The sequence below is a fragment of the Sarcophilus harrisii genome, chromosome 3 (genome assembly GCF_902635505.1).
Source record: "Sarcophilus harrisii chromosome 3, mSarHar1.11, whole genome shotgun sequence".
In the NCBI taxonomy this organism is placed as follows: domain Eukaryota; kingdom Metazoa; phylum Chordata; class Mammalia; order Dasyuromorphia; family Dasyuridae; genus Sarcophilus; species Sarcophilus harrisii.
Window position 1 is genome coordinate 212,758,450 of NC_045428.1, and position 20,191 is coordinate 212,778,640.

A 20,191-nucleotide genomic window follows, 5' to 3' on the forward strand; every position below is an offset into this window, starting at 1 on the left:
CCCCCTTTGGGGTTTTGTCTGCAGACTGTCTGCTATTCATCTCCTTGGAGTTGAAAACCTGTTCCAAATGATTTGGAAGCTATGGAGGGTTCATTTGGCTTTTTTACTCATTTTTTAAAAAGCCCTTATGGTCTGCCTTCAGGACAAGGAGGTTACCAGCTTCTTCTGCAGAGCAGGGATGGATATATGGACAGTAGCTATTTTGCAAACGGGCTGCAAAGAGCAGCGGAGTTGTGGAAGTGCTCTGGGAAAAGCTCTGCACTGGAAGTGTCTCTGTCCTGGTTAGCACAGGTTGAGCTGGGGAATTGCCCTGCTAAGGGCCCCACTGTGTGAATTAGTGACTGCCCTGGGGCTAGAGGCTGAGCAGCAAAAGTGTCAGTGCCCCAGGCAGAACCTGGCTGTGGAGATTAGCCATTGCCCTGGTAAGAGCCTTGCACCAGATCAAAAGTATCTCTGCCCTGGGGAGTGTAGTCTCTATTGTCCCAGGCCAAGCCCTCTCCCCCTGCAGATTGGAGGCTGCCCTGGGCTGAGCCCCCTGCTGTGCAGATTTGTGAGTGCCCCAGGCAAAAGACTCATGCTATAAAATGTAGCTGCACAGCTGTGCGGTGGTCTGTGCTGAATCACTCATTTATTGTGCTGTGTGGGTGTAGACAGATTCTTTTAGATTCTGGAATTTTTTTGGAGTACACTCCTTTTGCTTTAGTTTTTCTGCTGCTCTACTGCTTAGCAACCAAAGCAGAGCAGCCAACTTTGGTAGAGTCCTCCCTGTAAATTTTCCAGCCACAGAGGCCACCCCACCCTGCTCCCAGTCAGTATGTTATCCTCTGGTTCTATCTCCCTGCTTGTGCTGGCCTGCCCCCACTGCTCATGACAAACCTTTTCTGGTGATCTTCCAGATTACCTTTGGCTAGTAAATTGCTGTACTTCTAATGTTCATGAATTTTTTTGACTATTTTTGAGGCTGAATTTGGTAATTAGTAGTGAGGGTATGATAGGAGCTTATAATGGTGTGTGTATGTGTTTTCCTCCATCTACATAAGCCTCTTTCCATTCTGCATTAATCTATATGGCCTATCAGTTATAAAAATCATTCATTTTTAAGACCTGCTGATTATACTGCATACTAATTTTATAAATGCTTTAGGGTAAGAGCAAGCACTTGGCAGGTATATATTGATTTTTCTTTGAGTAATTTTTTTAATGAAAACAAATTACTTGCATGTTTTTAAGAATGTATATGTGTACATATATGCATATGGAGTCTTGTTATAGGACCAGCAATTCCTTGATACAACCTATATATTTCCACTATCCTTCCTATGTGCATGTTTTATCTAAAGGAAAAAAATACAGCTTACTTGGTTCTAACTTCTCTTTGGTTTTTATTTTATTTTGTTTTTCCACTTTTCTCTACTGTTTTCTTCCTGCCCACTACCCCAGCCAACATGAGATAGGCCCAGAACAATGTTATCCCTGAGAACTGCTAGCCCCAGCTTCCCTGACCATCTCCTGGGTCATCTTGGCTTTTTAAATCTCAAATTTAATGAGTTTTTATGAGTTTCCATATTGTGAAGTTATCAGATACTAGCAATTTTTGGAGAAGCTAAGCACTCTATACTTGTCATATATCTTTGGTGTGTTAGAGAAAAATAAAACTTCTTTTGTAGTAACTTAAGAGAGAATGCCTCATTTCATGTCAGGAGTGAACTTGAACTAAGAGAATACTGCTGATAGAGGTGTACCTCCAACAAAAAGGAGGAGGAGGATGACGTGCAGGTGGAGAGAATTGGACAATAGATATAAAGATAGATCTAGACAAGAAGATATACTTATGAAGTATATAGATATGTGTATACTTTAAATAATTCTTTTAAAAATACTTTGGAAGCAAGAATTGCTCTACGTATATTGTAATGCCATGATTTTTATTTTGCTGGTTGTATAAAGTACAAGAAATAGACACATGTGGGGATTCAGACAAAGAAATTTGATCTTGACTGCAATTGAAGTTAACTGTTTAGGACATAGTAAGACACTGGTTATTTTTTGCTCTGATTGAATCTTCTAAGTGTCATTATGCATTGTTGCCATGGCACTGAGGCATTGTGAAGTAGTTAGCAGAGACTTAGACTTTGAGAAAAGAAAATAAATCTGGCAATATTTTACAGAGTGTAAGTATAGAGAATGTTGGTGGGATATTTGTAGAATATCTTAGTGTGTTTTAAAGTTTGATAACCATGACTTAATAGATAATTAAGCTTAAACTTTCTACTAAGACTTTTGAAACCTGTTGTATATGTGATAATGAACCTTTTTTGCTATACTTGTGGTAGTGATGACATAGAAGAAAATAAACTAAAAAGTTTTAGGAAATAAAATGTACAGGATTTTTAGATTTGAAGAAGAAATTGAGTGCAGTGACAGGGAAAAGAAAGGGTTTCAAAAATAGAAACGGTGAAATTAAAAACAAAGAGAAGATGCAAATATGTTAAGATTGATATAGTTGATTGGGACTATGAGTATGGAATCATTAAGTGTTATAGGCAGAATAATTTCAACCTGAACACAAATCTTTTTGACTTCAGAGGGAAATATATAGATGGAAAACATTTTTGTTTAAATCCAGTAAAAATATGCACAGCCAAGGAAAAAATACTGCATTGTCCATATAAAAATGTACCTTATTGTGACCCTGATTTCATCTCTTTTCTAGGAAAAGGTTCAAAATATGTTTCATAATGGTTCTCTGATATAATGGTTGGTGTTTACATTAATTACAGTTTCTTATACTTATTACTCTCCTAACCTCATATTGCATCAGTTTATGTGAGATCTCATTTTTTAAAATTTTTTCAAGCCATTACTTTTATCATTTCATAAACAATTTTCAGCCATTTACTAAAAGTTGGCTAACCCCTTAATTTCCAGTTCTTTGCCACCACACAAAAAAAGAATCTCAAGTATTTTGTACATATGGATACTTACATTTTTTAACTCTTTAGAGTATAGACTTAGTAAAAGAACTTCTGGACCAAATGCTATTTATAATTTAGTAACTTTGGAGGCATAGCTCTTAATTTCTTTTCCATAATGGTTGGACCATTTCACTACCCCATCAGTAGTAAATTAATATGATTGCTTACCTGTAACCTCTCCAACTTGTCAATTTTTTCAATTTGTTAATCTGTTAATATTCCAATTTTTTAACAGGAAATATTACATATCTGTTCACAAAAGATGGGAATGTTAGTGATATAAGAAAAGAAAAAAAATAACGGCTATGTGCATTTTATAAAAAATCTTTCTCAGCTTGTCCATAAAAAACCACTATAAATACTTCCAATGAAATAAAAAAAATTGAAAAGAATATGTTGAAAATCCTCAGAGCTGAAAAGAGAAATAAAGTGTATTTCACAGGTCAGCAACTAGAACCTACAAGCTCTAGGCTTTTGCACGGTCCGTAGCTAAGTAAGCTTTTATATTTTTAAGTAATTGTATCTAAAATGAAAAAAAATCATTCTTGGCTCTCAGACCCTACCAAGACAAGTACAACAAACATTCTTTACCTGACTGGCCATGTAAAAAACAGGTTTAGGGCAAGATTTGGACCTTGAGCCATAATTACTGAATAATTGCTATAATATTTATAATGTATTTATTGATTGTGCCTCAATTCTTAAATTATAGATTATTCATGGTCTACAGATATATAAAATATAACAAATTATAACAAAAAGCTAGATAATTCTATATTGATATAGAAAACCATTCCCTAAAGCATCACAACTTTAAGAACAACTTATAGAAAGTATTGCTTGTTTCAGAAAACAATATAAGATTTTAAATTTTGTCTAGCCTCAATGAATAAGTAATATCAAAACTATCTTACTATTCACTTAGTTTGCATGCATAACATTAAGATAGCTATACTGAGAAATGTTATTTTACAGATTTTCTATCTCATGAAAATTATTCTCATATATATATTGAAATTTATTTTAGTAAGCATAAAAAAGGAAAGAGAGAATGGAAACTTTGACTTTTAATCTGGAAGTGAAAATTTAACCAAATTCTGAAGGAGATAATTATAAGCATCTTTATCTCAACCAAATAACAAAACATTGGAAAGAAAGCTGTGGTTTTTTGTGTTCAGTATTTTATTTTTGTTGTTGTTGTTGTTGTTGTTGTTTATTTAAAGATTATTTCCCCTGAGTGTAAACTGTTTGCATTTTTGTTCTTCGCAGGTTATTTTTACCTTCTGAACCCAATTCTTCCTGTACAAAAAGGGAACTGTTCGGTTCTGCATACATACACTGTATCTAGGATATACTATAACATATTTAACATGTATAAGATTGCTTGCCATCTGGGGGAGAGGGTGGAGGGAGAGAAGGGAAAAGTCAGGAGAGAAGGAAAAAGTTGGAACAGAAGTGAGTGCAAGGTTGTAAAAAATTACCCAGGCATATGCTCTGTCAATAAAAAAAAGTTATAATAAAAAAGACTGTTTCCCTTTCATATTCACCCTAAAATTGCAGCTGCCACTCAGGGGCTAAATCCTCCCACTAACTACAAAGTTTTCTTTAATCTGTCCCATTTTAACCTGATGAACTTTAACCTGCTTTAACCAGTAAAGTAACCAGTACTTTAACCAGTAACCTCCTTATCCTAGGAGCTCATCATTAGTGAAATGTGTAGAATAAAGGCAAGATCAACTTAGTTCAATATAGTTCAGTGCTCCCAATCTCAAAAATTTCTCCAATTTGAGCCTCCCCAGTTGCAGGGATTAAAAGCGTGTGTCACCATGCTCATCCACCTAAAGAATCTTAATGAAATCTTGAAATAAAAGTTGAATTGAAACAACACATTAAAAATGTCAGCTAAGTATGTGAAATACTGGTCTGACATTTATTCTTTAATTTGTAAAATAGCATATAACAAATTTGAAAAGCATATATACTCTGAAAATATTGGTGAAATAAAGGGATCCAAGATAATTAAAACTATGTTAATGATTCCTTATCAAAAAGAAGAAAAGTTGATATTTTTCAGAGAACATGAGACAGAATTTTAAAACCTCCAGAGATACTTTTGGAAGCAGAAAATGTCAATTCACTTACAAATAGGAAAGTGTGGCAAAATGTACAATTCATCATATTTATGAAATAAAATCATAAGTGGCTTACCTCCATATGGAATCAATGAAATGATATATTCAGGAGCATAATCAGGAAATTTTCTATGGATAATATATAATCTCAAAACAACATTTTGTCAACAAAGAAGCACAGGACAATCAGCTCTGCCATGCAAATGAAGTTTATGACAAAGAAAGGTTTATTATAATTCAGAATGAAGTTGTTGTCACCATAAATTACTAGTATATAAAAAGTCTGAACTTACTGAAAAAGCTAATTATGCAAGAAAATAATAGAAACTGTACATCATAGCAAGTTGTTAAATTCTAATGGACGCTTCAATAACATATACTCAGAATTTCCAACCTACATGGAATGAAATCTTATAAAAATATAATGATCTAATGAAAAAAACTAAAATGGAATCTATCATCCTGTCTGCCACTCAAGTTTTCCCAAGAAGGTTTTCAAAAGGCCTGAGTTAACATTCCAATATTTGTAACAAATAGGAAAAGAAACTGTTGTGATCATGTGGTCATATGTGTTCATTCACTATTGATCCAACTCTTTCTGCAGAAACTCACTTCCTTTTTTTTTTCTATCTCCCCTTCATGTTTTTCCTCTCATATTAACATTTCCTCTCAATTAACACATTGATCAAAAATCAACATGTGTACACAAACATATTCAAAAAGGTATGTTTTGAAAATGACATTGCAAACTATATGAGAAGAAGATTAAAATTGAGCTTTCCAAAGTAAAGATGTATGTGAGTGTGTATATTACAAAATAGGGTGATATACTTTGTGGTGGTAGTGAATACAAATTAAATATCATATATATATATATATATATATATATATATATATATATATATATATATATATTTAAAAGGTGCATGTATATGTATGTATGTTACAAGCATATAATTCATTTTTTTAAAATAACTTTTTATTGGCAGAACCTATGCCAGGGTAGTTTTTTACAACATTATCCCTTGCACTCACTTCTGTTCCGATTTTTCCCCTCCCTCCCTCCGCCCTCTCCCCAAAGATGGCAAGCAGTCCTATACATGTTAAATAGATTGCAGTGGATCTTGGATATAATATATGTGTGCAGAACCAAACAGTTTTCTTGTTGTTCAAGGAGAATTGGATTTAGAAGGTATAAATAACCTGGGAAGAAGAACAAAAATGCAAGCAGTTTACATTCATTTCCTAGTGTTCTTTCTTTGGGTGTAGCTGCTTCTGTCCATCCTTGATCAACTGAAACTCAGTTGGATCTTGTCTTTGTTGAAGAAATCCACTTCCATCAGAATACATCCTCATACAGTATCGCTGTTGAGGTATATAATGATTTCCTGGTTCTGCTCATTTCTCTCAGCATCAGTTCATGCAAGTCTGGCCAATCCCTCTTGTTTTCGCCGTTGGCATTTTTGCGAAAATAATTTCCTCTTCATATACCACAATTTCTCAAATTTCTCAATTGTGGGCATCCATTCCGTTTCTAGCCAAAAAAGGGTGCCACAAACATTCCCTCGGTCCTTCCCTTCTTTATAATCTCTTTGGGATCTTAAATTTAAAACCTGCTGGATCAAATATGCACAGTTTGATAACTTTTTTTTGACATAGTTCAACTACTTTTAAAATGGTTGGATTTGTTTACTCCACCAACAATGAATCAATTCCCAGTTTTTTCCCACATCCCGTCAACAATCATATTTATTTTTTCCTGTCATCTTGAATCAAGGGTTTAATTATCTTGAGTTGTCTTAATTTGCATTTCTCTGATTAATAATGACTTGGAGCATCTTTTCTATGACTAGAAATAGTTTCAATTTCTTCATCTGAGGTGTCTGTTCATATCCTTTGACCATTTTCAATTGGAGAATGGCGATTTTTATAAATTAGGTTAATTCTCTATATATTTTTTAAATAGGGCTTTATCAGAACCTTTGACTGAAAAATATTTTCCCGTTTTTCTTCCCCTAATCTTGTCCATTAGTTTTGTTTGTACAAAAACTTTTCAGTTTGTATAATCGAAATTTTTTTTTGATCAGTAATGATCTCTAGTTCTCTTTGGTCCTTAAGATTTTCCCCTTCCCAAGGTCTGAGGGTAAACTTCCTATGTTCTCTAATTTATTAATAATTTCATTCTTTATCCTGGTCATGAACCCATTTTGACCTTATCTTGGTGTACGGCATTAAGTTGGATCAATCCCTAGTTTTGCCATTGGTTTCCAATTTTCCCAGTTTTATCAAACAAGTTCTTATCCCAAAAGCTGGGATCTTTGGGTTTTCAAGACTAGGTTGCTATTTGTTGACTGTTTGTCCCTTGGAAACCTAATCTATTCCACTGATCAATAATCTATTCCTTAGCCAATACCAAATAGTTTTGGTAACTGCTGCTCTATAATATAATTTTAGATCTGGTACAGCTAAAACCCCATATTTGTTTTTTTTCATTAATTCCTTGAAATTCTTGACCTTTTGTTTTCCATATGAACTTTGTTGTTTTTTTCTAGGTCATTAAAAATAGTTTTTGGGGTCTATTGGGTAAGCTAAATAAATAGATTATTTAGGTAATATTGTCATCTTTAATTATTTGCTCGCCTATCCAAGGCATTTTAATATTTTTCAATTGGTTTAGATGACTTAATTTGTGGAAAGTGGTCTATAATTTTGTCATAAAGTTTCTGATTTTCCTTGGCGATACATTCCTAAATATTTTTATATTATCGTAGTTACTTTAAAATGGAATTTCTCTTTGTAACTATGACTGTTGGATTTTTTAGTGATATATAAGAATGCTGATGACTTATGTGGGTTTTTTTTATAACCAGCAACTTTGCTAAAGTTGTGGTTATTTCTAATAACTTTTGAGAATCTTGGGGTTCTCTAATATACCATCATTCATCGCAAGGTATTTTTGCTTCCTCTTGCCTATTCTTATTCCTTTAATCTCTTTCTCAGCTCTTTTCTTTAGCTAGCGTTTCTAATACAATATTAAATAGTAATGGTGATAGTGGGCAACCTTGATTCCTGCAGATCTTATTGGAAGGTTTTTGTCTCCATTACATGAGGCTCTGATGGTTTTAAATGTGCTGCTGATTATTTTGAGGAAAAGTCCATTTTTTCCTATATTAAGTTTTTTTAATGGAATGGATTTGGATTTTATCAAATGCTTTTCTGTTAGGAATGATCATATGGTTTTGTTAATTTGGTTATTAACATGGAATTAATTTGATAGTTTTCCTAATATTGAACCACCCTGCATTCCTGGTAAAATCCACTTGATCATGTGTATTATCTTGGAGATTTTTCTGTAGTCTTTTTGCTAATTCTTTTAAGATTTTAGCATCAATATTCTTGGGAGATTGGTTATAATTTTTCGTTTCTCTGTTTCAACCTACCTGGTTTGGTATCAATACCATTCTTGTCATAGAAGGAATTTGGTGGATCCTTCATTCCCTATTTTATCAAATAATTTATATGCATTGGGGGCCAATTGTTCTTTAAATGTTTGGTAAAATTCATTAAATCCATCGGTTAATTTTTTCTTAGGGAGTTTTTAATTGCCTTTCTTTTGTTTTTCTGAAAGGGACTTTAAACCCAATTTACCTTCCCTCTTTAGTCGGGGAATCTTTTTTTGAAGGTAGTCATCCATTTCATTGGTTATCAAATTTATTGGCATAAAAAGTTGAGCAAAATAACTCCTTTTTTTCTCTAATTTCCTCTTCATTGGTGGAAAGTTCCCCTTTTCATTTAAGCTACTAATTTCATTTCCTCCTTCCTTTTTTCTAATAGTTTACCAAAACATCTTTTTATTGGCTTTTTTCATGAACCAACTCTTAGTTTTTATTAATTGTTAAATTTTTTACTTTCAATTTTTTTTAATTTCTCCTTTTAATTTTAAATTTCCAATTTAGTATTTGATTGGGGTTTTAATTTTGGTCTTTTTTTAGTTTTTTGTTGCAAGCCAATTCATTAATCTTTTCTTTCTCTTTTTTTATTCTACCTCAAGGATATAAAATTCCCTCTTATTACCCTTTGGCTCATCCCACAAATTTTGGTATGATGTCTCATATTGTCTTATCTTGGTGAAAATTAAGTATCTATAATTTGCTCTTCACCCAATCATTCTTTAAGATAGTTGTTTAGTTTCAATTACTTTTTGGTCTATTTCCCCTAACTTTTTTTGAATGTAGTTTTTTATTGCATCATGATCTGAAAAAAAGCATTTACTATTTCTGCTTTCTTGCATTTTTGGTCCTAATATATGGTCAATTTTGAATAGGTTCCATGAACTGCTGAAAATAAAGTATATTCCCTTTTCTCCATTAATTTCTCCAAGATCAACATACTAATTTTTTCTAATATTCTATTTACTTCTTTTAATTTCTTTCTTATTTGTTTTGGTTTGGGTTTCAATTCTGAGGAAGGTTGGGATCTCCTACTATTACAGTTTTGTTTGTCTTTTCTTCCAACTCTTAACTTTCCTTTGGAAGTTGGGTGCCATACCACTTGGTCATATATGTTTAATATTGATATTGCTTCGTTGTTTTACTCCCTTTGCGGGATGTAGTTACCTTCCTTATCTCTTTTAATTAGATCAATTTTCCCGCTTGTCAGATAAGGATGGCTACCCTGCACTTTACCTGAAGCATAATAGATTTTTGCTCCACCACTTTTACTCTTATGTATCCCTCTGCTTTAAATTGTTTCTTGTAAACAACATATTGGGTTCTGACTTTTGATCAGTCTGCTATCCCTCCCTTTATGGGGAGTTCATCCCATTACATTTACGGTTAGAATTTAAATCTGTTTTCCTGCCATCCTAATAACCCCAGATTGTGCTTTACTTTTCTTGCCTCCCCAACCCTCTTTCCCCCTTTTAAACTTTGCCCCTCTTGTACGATACTTATCCTCTTTATAATCCCTCCCTCCCCCTTTGAGTCTTTCCCCTTCCTTCCCTTATTACTCTTTTCTTTTCCTTTTCCTCTCCCCCCGTTTTTTAATGAGGCGAGAGAATTTTCTCTAAAACAAATTCAATTATTTTTCTTTGAGCCAACTCTGATGGGAGTAATTCCACTTGTTCCTCCCCCCTCTAAATTCCCTCAATATGATGTTTCCTTTGCCTCTTTTTGGGTGTGATTTCCCTCTTTTTATCCCTCCTTCCCTCCTTTCTGCCATCATCCCTTTTCCTATTACTTCCCTTTTTTTATATCAGTAAAATTAAATTAACATGTATTCTTTTTTTCACAACAGAACTACAATTCTCAAAGGGTTATTTTTACCTTTTTCTGGGTTCTATTCTTAGAATCAAATTTTTTTTTAGTTCTGGTTTTTTCTTCAGAAACAAATGGAATTCTTTGTTTCATTAAATTATCTTCTTCCCTGGGAAAATGCTCAACAGCGGGTGTTTATTCTTGGCTGCATCTCAAGTTCTTTCCTTTGGAATTCATATTAGGCCCTTCTTTCCTTCAAGTAGAGGCAGCCAGATCTTGGGTGATCCTTATTTGGCACCTCGGTATTTAAATGGTTTTTTTTGTCTGGGGAATTTTTTTCCTTAATCTTATAGTTCTGAAATGTTGCCACAATATTCCTTGGGGTTTTTTATTTTAGGGTTTCTTTCAGAAGGTGTTCGATGAATTCTTTCAATGCCTATTTTTTTGATTCTATTCTCGGGCTCTTTGTGTTTCTTGTTGTTCTGGTCTTTTTTCATCTATTTTCAGAAAGTAATAATCCTGTTTTTCTTGTCATTTTGTTTTGTCGTTTTCGTAATAATTCGTGGTTTTTTTCAGTTTTATTTTTTTTTTTTATTTGTTTTCTTCTCAATGTCTTAGTTTTATTTGTTATTTTTTTTGGGAAATTTTTCCAATTTTTTTACTTTTTTTAAATGAATTGGTTTTTAAATTATTTTTGGCGTGGTTTTTTCCTTTCACTAATTTTTTTGAATTTTTTCTTTTCAATTCCAATCCTACTTTTTGGGTTTCTTTGTTTTTCCAATTCACATTCTTTCTTTTTGAGTTTTTTCTTTTTCAAATTCACAAATCCCTTTTATTAATTCTTTTTTTTTTCCCCATTTTCTTTCCTAATTTTTTACTTTTTCCTTCTTTATTTAGGAAGTTGTTTGCTTCTTTAGGCTTCTTTTCCCCCCTTTTCTTCTAACTCTCTTTTAACTTTTTTGGTTCTCCTTTGAGGGGCTTTTGAGGAGGAAGGTTACATTTTGCTGTTTGGGGTCTTCGGGTGAGTTTTTTCCAAGAAGTTCGATTGCTTTTCACTTTTTTATTCATGTTTAAAAGCCCTGGTGGGCTCCAGGAAGGGGTTACCACTTCCTCTTTGGGAAAACAGGGAAAGAAAACAAATTTCGGGCTCCGGGATGGGGTCCTGGGTAGGACCCTTCCCCCCAAAGGAATGATTCCCTGGCAGGATCAAACTGAAGGGCTAGGGTTATCTTTCCCTGGTAGAACAATGGTGAAATTTTCAAAATTAGTCTTTCTTTAATTGGATGACCACAGCCAATGAAAATTCCCAGCCTCTCTGCCCGGTGCCTTTCGCCTGGAAAACTCTATGGCCCAAGCCAGGCTCCCCACTGCGCAGTTGGAGGCTAACCGGGCTGTGTCCTCCTGGTGAGGTCCAACTGCCCAAGGAAAAGCCCGTACTGCGGGTTGGGGCTGCGCGCTTGTGCTGAGATCTGTGAATGGCTTGATTTCTTATAAATTAGAGTCAATTCTCTATATATTTTGGAAATGAGTCCTTTATCAGAACCTTTGACTGTAAAAATGTTTCCCAGTTTATTGTTTCCCTTCTAATCTTGCCTGCATTAATTTTGTTTGTACAAAAACTTTTCAATTTGATGTAGTCAAAATTTTCAATTTTGTAGTCAACAGTGATCTCTAGTTCTTCTTTGGTCATAAATTCCTTCCTCTTCCACAGGTCTGAGAGGTAAACTATCCTATGCTCTTCCATTTATTTTTGATCTCATTCTTTGCCTAGATCATGAACCCATTTTGACCTTATCTTGGTGTCGGTGTTAAGTGTGGGTCAATGCCTAGTTTCTGCCATACTAATTTCCAATTTTCCCAGCAATTTTTGTCAAATAATGCATTCTTATCCCAAAAACTGGGGTCTTTGGGTTTGTCAAACACTAGATAATTAAGGGCATTGGCTGTTTTTTCCTTTGAACCTAACCTATTCCATTGATCAACTAGTCTATTTCTTAGCCAATACCAGATAGTTTTAGTAAGTGCTGCCTTATAATATAATTTTAGATCTGGTACAGCTAGGCCACCTTCATTTGATTTTTTTTCATTAATTCCCTTGAAATTCTTGACCTTTTTCTTTTCCATATGAACTTTGTTTTATTTTCTAGGTCATCAAAATAGTTTTTGGAAGTCTGATTGGTAGGTATAGCGCTAAATAAATAGATTAGTTTAGGTAGTATTGTCATCTTTATTATATTTGCTCGCCCAATCCAAGAGCATTTAATATTTTTTCCAGTTAGTTAGTTCAGACTTAATTTGTGTGGAAAGTGTTTTGTAGTTTTCTCATAAAGTTTCTGATTTTCCCTTGGCAGATAGATTCCTAAATATTTTATACTATCAGTAGTTACTTTAAATGGGATTACTCTTTGTAACTCTAACTGTTGGATTTTGTTAGTGATATATAAGAATGCTGATGACTTATGTGGGTTTATTATATAACCAGCAACTTTGCTAAAATTGTGGATTATTTCTAAAAACTTTTTACTAGAATCTCTGGGGTTCTCTAAGTATAGCATCATATCATCAGCAAAGAGTGATAATTTGGTTTCCTCATTGCCTATTCTTATTCCTTTAATATCTTTCTCAGCTCTTATTTCCGTAGCTAGCATTTCTAATACAATATTAAATAGTAACGGTGATAGTGGACAACCTTGTTTCACTCCTGATCTTATTGGGAATGGTTGCAGTTTGTCCCCATTACAAATGATGCTTACTGCTGGTTTTAAATGGATGCTGCTGATTATTTTAAGGAAAAGTCCATTTATTCCTATACTCTCAAGTGTTTTTTAATAGGAATGGATGTTGGATTTTATCAAATGCTTTTTCTGCATCTGTTGAGATGATCATATGGTTTTTGTTAGTTTGGTTATTAATATGGCCAATTATGCTGATAATTTTCCTAATATTGAACCAGCCCTGCATTCCTGGTATAAATCCTACTTGATCATGGTGAATTATCCTGGGGATGATTTTCTTTAGTCTTTTGCTAATATTTTATTTAAGATTTTAGCATCAATATTCATTATGGAGATTGGTCTATAGTTTTCTTTCTCTGTTTTCAACCTATCTGGTTTAGGTATCAGTACCATGTCTGTGTCATAGAAGGAATTTGGTAGGACTCCTTCATTCCCTATTTTATGAAATAATTTATATAGCATTGGGGCCAGTTGTTCTTTAAATGTTTGGTAGAATTCACATGTAAATCCATCTGGTCCTGGGGATTTTTTCTTAGGGAGTTGTTTAATTGCCTGTTCTATTTGTTTTTCTGAAATGGGACTATTCAAGGAACTTACTTCCTCCTCTGTTAGTCTGGGAAGTCTATATTTTTGGAGGTAGTCATCCATTTCACTTAGGTTTTCAAATTTATTGGTGTAAAGTTGAGCAAAATAACTCCTTATTATTTCTCTAATTTCCTCTTCATTGGTGGAAAGTTCTCCCTTTTCATTTTTAAGACTACTAATTTCATTTTCCTCCCTCCTTTTTGTAATCAGATTTACCAAAGGTTTATCAATTTTATTGGTTTTTTCATAAAACCAACTCTTAGTTTTATTTATTAGTTCAATAGTTTTTTTAGTTTCAATATTATTAATTTCTCTCTTTAATTTTAGAATTTCAAGTTAGTAATTGATTGGGGGTTTTTAATTTGGTCTTTTTTCTAACTTTTTAAGTTGTAAGCGCAATTCATTGACCTTCTCTTTCTCTATTTTGTTCAAATAAGCCTCTAAGGATATAAAGTTTCCCCTTATTACCGCTTTGGCTGCATCCACAAATTTTGGTTGATGTCTCACCGTTGTCATTATCTTGAGTGAAGTTATTAATTGTGTCTATAATTTTTATTTCAAATCATTCTTTAAGGTGAGATTATTGTTTCCATTTCTTTTTGATTTATTTACACCTTACATTTTGTTGAATGTAGTTTTTATTGCATTGATCTGAAAAAAGCATTTACTATTTCTGTCTTCCCATTTAATTTTGGGGTCTTTTGTCCCTAATATTGGTCAATTTTTTTTGGTTCCATGAGCTGCTGAGGAAATATCTCCTTTTATAATTCTTTTCCAGGATCTATCATCCTAGTCTTTCTAATATTCTATTTACTTCTTTAATTTCTTTCTTATTTGTTTTTGTGATTTGTTTATCTAAATCTAAATCAAGATTAGGTCTCCACTATTATAATTTTACTGTCTTTTCTTTTTTCTCTTAACTTCTCCTTTAGGAAGTTAGATGCTATACCATTGGTGTTATGTTTAATATGATATTGCTTCATTGTCTATAGTACCTTTAGCAGTTAATTTCCTTCCTTATCTCTTTTAATTAGATCAATTTTGCTTTTTATTGATCTGAGATGGATGCTCCCTGATTTTTGACTTCACCTAAGCATTAGATTCTTCCAGCCTTTTTCCTTTCTTGTATGTTTCTCCCTGTTTTAAATGTTTTCTTTAAACAACATATTGTAGGGTTCGACTTTTGATCCAGTCTGCTATCCCCTCCTCTTTATGGGGGTTTCCCATTCAATTTATGTTTTTAAATTCAATTCATTTCCTCCATCCTAATATCCCCAGATTATGCTTTTCTTTTTTCTTTCTTCCCCCTTCCTTAGTATTAAACTTATTGGTCCCACTTGCAAGCTCTCCCTCTTTTTCCCTCCCTCCTCCTTTAAATCCCTTTCCCTTTCTTGACCCCTTCCCTTTTCTCCTTTCCTTTTCCTTTTCCTCTCCCACTTTTAATGAGGTGAAAGAACATTCTCTATAAAAAAATTTCAATTATTTCCTTTTGAGCCAACTTTGATGAAGGTAAGATTCCCTGTTCCTCCTCTCTGTTCCCTCAGATTATAGTTTTCCTTTGCCTCATCGGCCTTTAAGTTTCCCTCTTTTTTCTCCCCTTTCCCCTTTTTCCGCACTATCCCTTTCCATTTCCTTCCCTTTTTATGCTATATCAGTAAAATCAATTTTCATTGATTTTTTATATATCCACAACAAAGATTCTCAAGGTTCCTTTTCCTTTTCTACTTGTCTTGGTCCTGTTTTGGAGATCAAATTTTTTTTTAAAAGTTTTTTCTTTAAAACATATGGAATTTTCCATTTCATTAAATTCCATCTTCTTCCCTGGAAGAAAATGTAACTTATCTGGGTGTTTATTTTCTGCATTCCAAGTTCTTTTGCCTTTCGGAATATCAAATTCCAAGCCCTTCGATCCTTTAATGTTGGGCCCAGATCTTGTTGACCTTATTGTGGCACCTTGGTATTTGAACTTTTTGTCCTGGATGCTTGTAGAATTTTTTTTTAATCTAAAAATTCTGAAGTTTTAAATATTCTAGGTCTTTATTTTGGGTCTTTTCAGATTGTGTTGATGGATTCTTACCCGTCTATTTTACCTTCCGGTTCTATTACTTCTGGGCAGTTCTCTTTTAATTTCCTTAAAATGGTATCTAGGCTCTTTTTCATCATATTTTTTCGGGTATCCGATGATCCTTGGTTTCTCTCCCTTGATCTATTTCAGGTCTGTTGTTTTCAATAAATATTTGACATTTTTCCAATCTTTCATTTTTTGGTTTTATTAATATTCTTCCTTCTCAATGGTCGTCGTTTCTATTTTTCAGTTCTGATTTTTTAGCATTTTTTTTCTTCTTGCTTTTTTACTTCTTTTTGTATATTCGATTGATTTTTTAAATGTCATTTTGCTCTATGGGAATTTTTTTCCTTTTTTTTAGTAGTTATTTTCTTTCTCCAATTCCCAAATTTGTTTCCCTGCACTTCTTGGGATTTTACCTTTTCGTTCACATTTCAGGGGTTGTTTTCTTTTTCCACTTTGTCAATTTTTATTTTATGAGTTTTATTCTTTTCTTACTCTCTTGCATGCTTCTCTTTCCTTTCCCCATTTTTTCTTCTGTTCTCTTTTAAGGTTTTTAATAGTCTCTTCTAGGAGGCCTTTTGATTGGGGGCCAACTATTGTCTGGAGACTGTCTGCTATTATCTCTTCAGGGTTAAAAAAGCTGTTCTCTTTCTGATAAACTATCAATTGTCCTTTTGATTTTCTTCTCATTTTTGTTAAAAAGCCTGTAGGGTCCCTTTCGGGGGCCAGGAGGTTACCAGCTTTTCTGCAGGCAGTGGAGATGTATGGACAGGTGCTGTCCCTTACCGGCTGCAAAGCAGCAAAGGTACTGGAGTGCTCTGGGAATTCCCCACCTGGAAATCAGGCCTGCAGGGCAGGCTGGGAAAGTGCCCTCAAAGAACCCCTGCTGTGTGAGATAATGCTGCCCTGGGGCTGCCTGAGCAGTGAGGTTTCCTTCCCAAGCCAAATCCTGCCCTGGGGCTGTGGGTTTAGATTGAGCAAGAATGGTTTTCTGGACCAAGTGTTCTGCTCAGGGGCCGTCCTGTTGGGGGAAGTTCTTTTGCCGGCCAGGCCCCACTGTGCTGATTGAGGCTGCCCAGGCTGTGCCCCCCCCATGTATTTTGTAACTGCCCCCCACAAAAGCCCGGAACGGGATGTAGCTGCAGGGCTGTGTTTCATCCCGGTCCCCGGGGTTTGGTAGCTACAGCCAGTGTTAGGTTCTGGCATTTTTTAGAGTCCCTCTGTTCAGGCTTTAATTTCTCTGATTTCCGTAATCAAGGCAGGCAGTTCCTTAGCAGAGTGGTCTCTTCTTCTCTAACAGGTACCCCCCCTGGTTGCTCAGGATGCTGCCTCTCCCTGCCTGGGGCTGGTCTGTTTCTGGCCCCTCAGGTCAAACCTTTCCTGGCGTCTTCAGTTGCTTGAGGTAAGTTGATGCTTCAGTCTTCATGAATTTAAGCAATGAGAGCTATTTCTGAGGCTGGATTAGTTGGTTTTGGGGAATGAGAGGGCTTAGAAAGTCTTGTGACCCATTTTTATTTCCTTCAAACTAATTGTACAATTTTCAGAGTTGATTCTTTTTGTACAGTAAAATAACATTTTGTCATGTATACTTATTTTATCTAATTTATATTTTAATATTTTAACCTTCTGGTCATCCTCCATCTAGGGAGGGTTTGGGGGGTAGAGGTGAAAAATTGGAACAAAGGTTTGGCTTTTAATTGTAATTACCCATGCATATATCCTTAAAATAAAAGGCTATTAAATTAAAAAAAAAAAAAAAAAAAGAAAAAAAAAAAAAAAGAGAAAAAAGTATATTAAACCTTTAATTTTTGGATAGCTTCTGGAAGTAAAGATTGTTAGGAACCAAATCAGATATCATAGTATAATTAATTTTCAAGGATTCATTTCCCCTAATTTCACCAAATAATTTTGACCCTTCAGTGTTGCCTGTGGAAATGATAGATATGCTTCTCTATGATAGTTAACTATTTAATAAAATAATAGCTAGTATTTGTATAGCAAAAAAAAAAAAAAGAAAGAAAGTCATGTGTGCCTTCTCCCCCATATTGGCTCCGCCTCTATAATTCTTAATATATATATTGTAAGGAGCAGGCCAATTCTCTGAGAGCCTCCACAGTTGTGGATCATGACACTTGAAGGAGTTACAAAGCAGCCTTTGTTGATACAGATGTTGCAGACTGGGATTGAAATAAATTGGAGGCAGAGGGAAGAGGGGAGAGATTAGACAGGGCAACACTCACTGGGGAGGTCAGAGAATAGCAACTGCCTCTCAATTTCCTTGAATCATCATCATCCTCTCACAGGAAGAGAAGAAAAGGTTTGTGTTTCCAACAAGATGTAATGAATTTTAATATAATATCTAATTTCAAATTTTCTAAATCCACATGAAATATTACTATCCCTATTTTACAAATGAGTAAGAATATATGAGCCTTAAGTAATTTAAGTAAATTACTCTCAAAACTAGAAAATGACACTTCTATGAATCAAATTCATATCTTCTATTCCAGTTCTAAGCAAAAACTACATGTAATAAAAGCCCAGTCAATGTGGCCTAGTTTTAGTGACATTTGATTGGTTAATCATATGTATCCTTAGTGAACTTGTTCCAGAGAAGTAATTTTTGAATGATTAGGAATTGAAGGGTTTGGCTGTCCATTTCAGAAGACATGCAAGTATTCAATGTTTCCTCTCTTTCCAAAATACATTATAAAGGAAAGTCTTATTTTTAAATAAGTTGCTGAGAATGATACTAAGAAAGACATTTAAAAAGCTAAACCATTTTTTCCTGGAGGAGAAGTAAAACAATGTTTGCTATAAATCTCTGGATGTGGAGAGAAGTAATTCCAATGGCCTACTCTTCACCCCTTTGATCAGCATCAAGTTGTTGGAGTTTTTTTGGTTAGTTGGTTGGTTTGGTTATTTCCCTTGGTTGTATTTCATATTTTCTTGCTTTAAGGAGTAAATTATAGAGTGAAACTAATTTGGCTACAATTTTGTGAATTTTGAAAGGTTAAAAGTATTACCAGTGTTTGAGAAAATGGAATAGATAGCAAAATTTTTCAGTAACTTGTACCTGTGAGAAGTACTGTGCCAAGGGCTAACCTGGAGTGATCCAGGTGATCTGTAGATCAACTTGGGTAAGAAACCTTTGGGACACAGTAAATAAATATAGTAATCCTCAAGTACTACCATATTAATATTGGGAAATGTTTCTTTTGCTATAAGATTGAATTTGAAAAAAAATTCTGAAACAAATATTTTTCTTCTTAATGTAAATTGTTCCACAATTAATTGCAGTTTATACCATTTATATAAGGAAGAAATCAAGGTGTTTGGGGGAAGAAAATAGAGGATGAAAAAAATAGACATTTGAATCAAGGGAAGTTGAATTTCAAATATAACTGACTTCATTAATTTCAAATAAAATTTAATTAAGGATAGATAAAATGAATGTAGCTATCCATATAATCATATTTGCTTTGTGTTTAGAAAAGTTATTCTTCCTAATTCTTTCTCCAGTGTTCTTACATTTTTTCTTCTTTCCTTTGATCTATAATTTTCTCTTTGATTTATTTCTACCTTCATATGCTTTCAAGAATGTCCTAATCAGTGACTAAAAAGTCACATTGGCCCTTTAGACAGTATTTCTGAAAATTTCCATATATAAATATCCTATTCACTTCCTAATTCTTCACTCTTGAACAGAAGTTCAAAATCTAATGTGAAAAAGGATTGGCAACCTATTCAGATTTAAATTTCTTCCAAATATCAAATCTCCATAATAGGTTGAATTAAATATGGAAAAACAAATTACAAAGTGACTTCTTTGTAAATTTCCTCTACAAAACTAAAGTACTAGGTCTTTCTTTTCTATTCAGAAGACATTCATATTTTAAATGGAGTTTCCTTCAAGCAGAATATTGCCTTTTTGTGAACATCAGCATTAACAAGTATAAAAGTCAAAGGCATTATAGAAAAGATATCTCTTGCTTCAATAAAATTCTGATTGTAAGCATTCTCTTATTTAAAAGTACATTTTGAACATAAGATGTGACATATATACACAGGATCATGTGACTGAACAGATATATCCTTGTTAATAAGGAACTTATTTTGATTAACTTGTCTATTTTGAGTGTAAACTTTTGCACTGGACAGATGAATTTATTATTAGGAAAAGTTTTTCAGGAGAAATTTTCTAAGTAAAAGGGAACTGCTCAAATTATCTGTTCAATCTTTTCCATCTTGATGGTAAATATCAAACTCATCCAGATTGCTAATTTTTCACCAACTAAATTTCTATCCCCTAGGAATCATGCTTCCTGACTTGTGACATTCTTTTTTGGATGATCATTTAAAGGGTGGTCATATATGTTCATTCACTGTTGATCCAACTCCTGCAGAAACTCACTTCCTTTTTTTTTTCTATCTCCCCTTC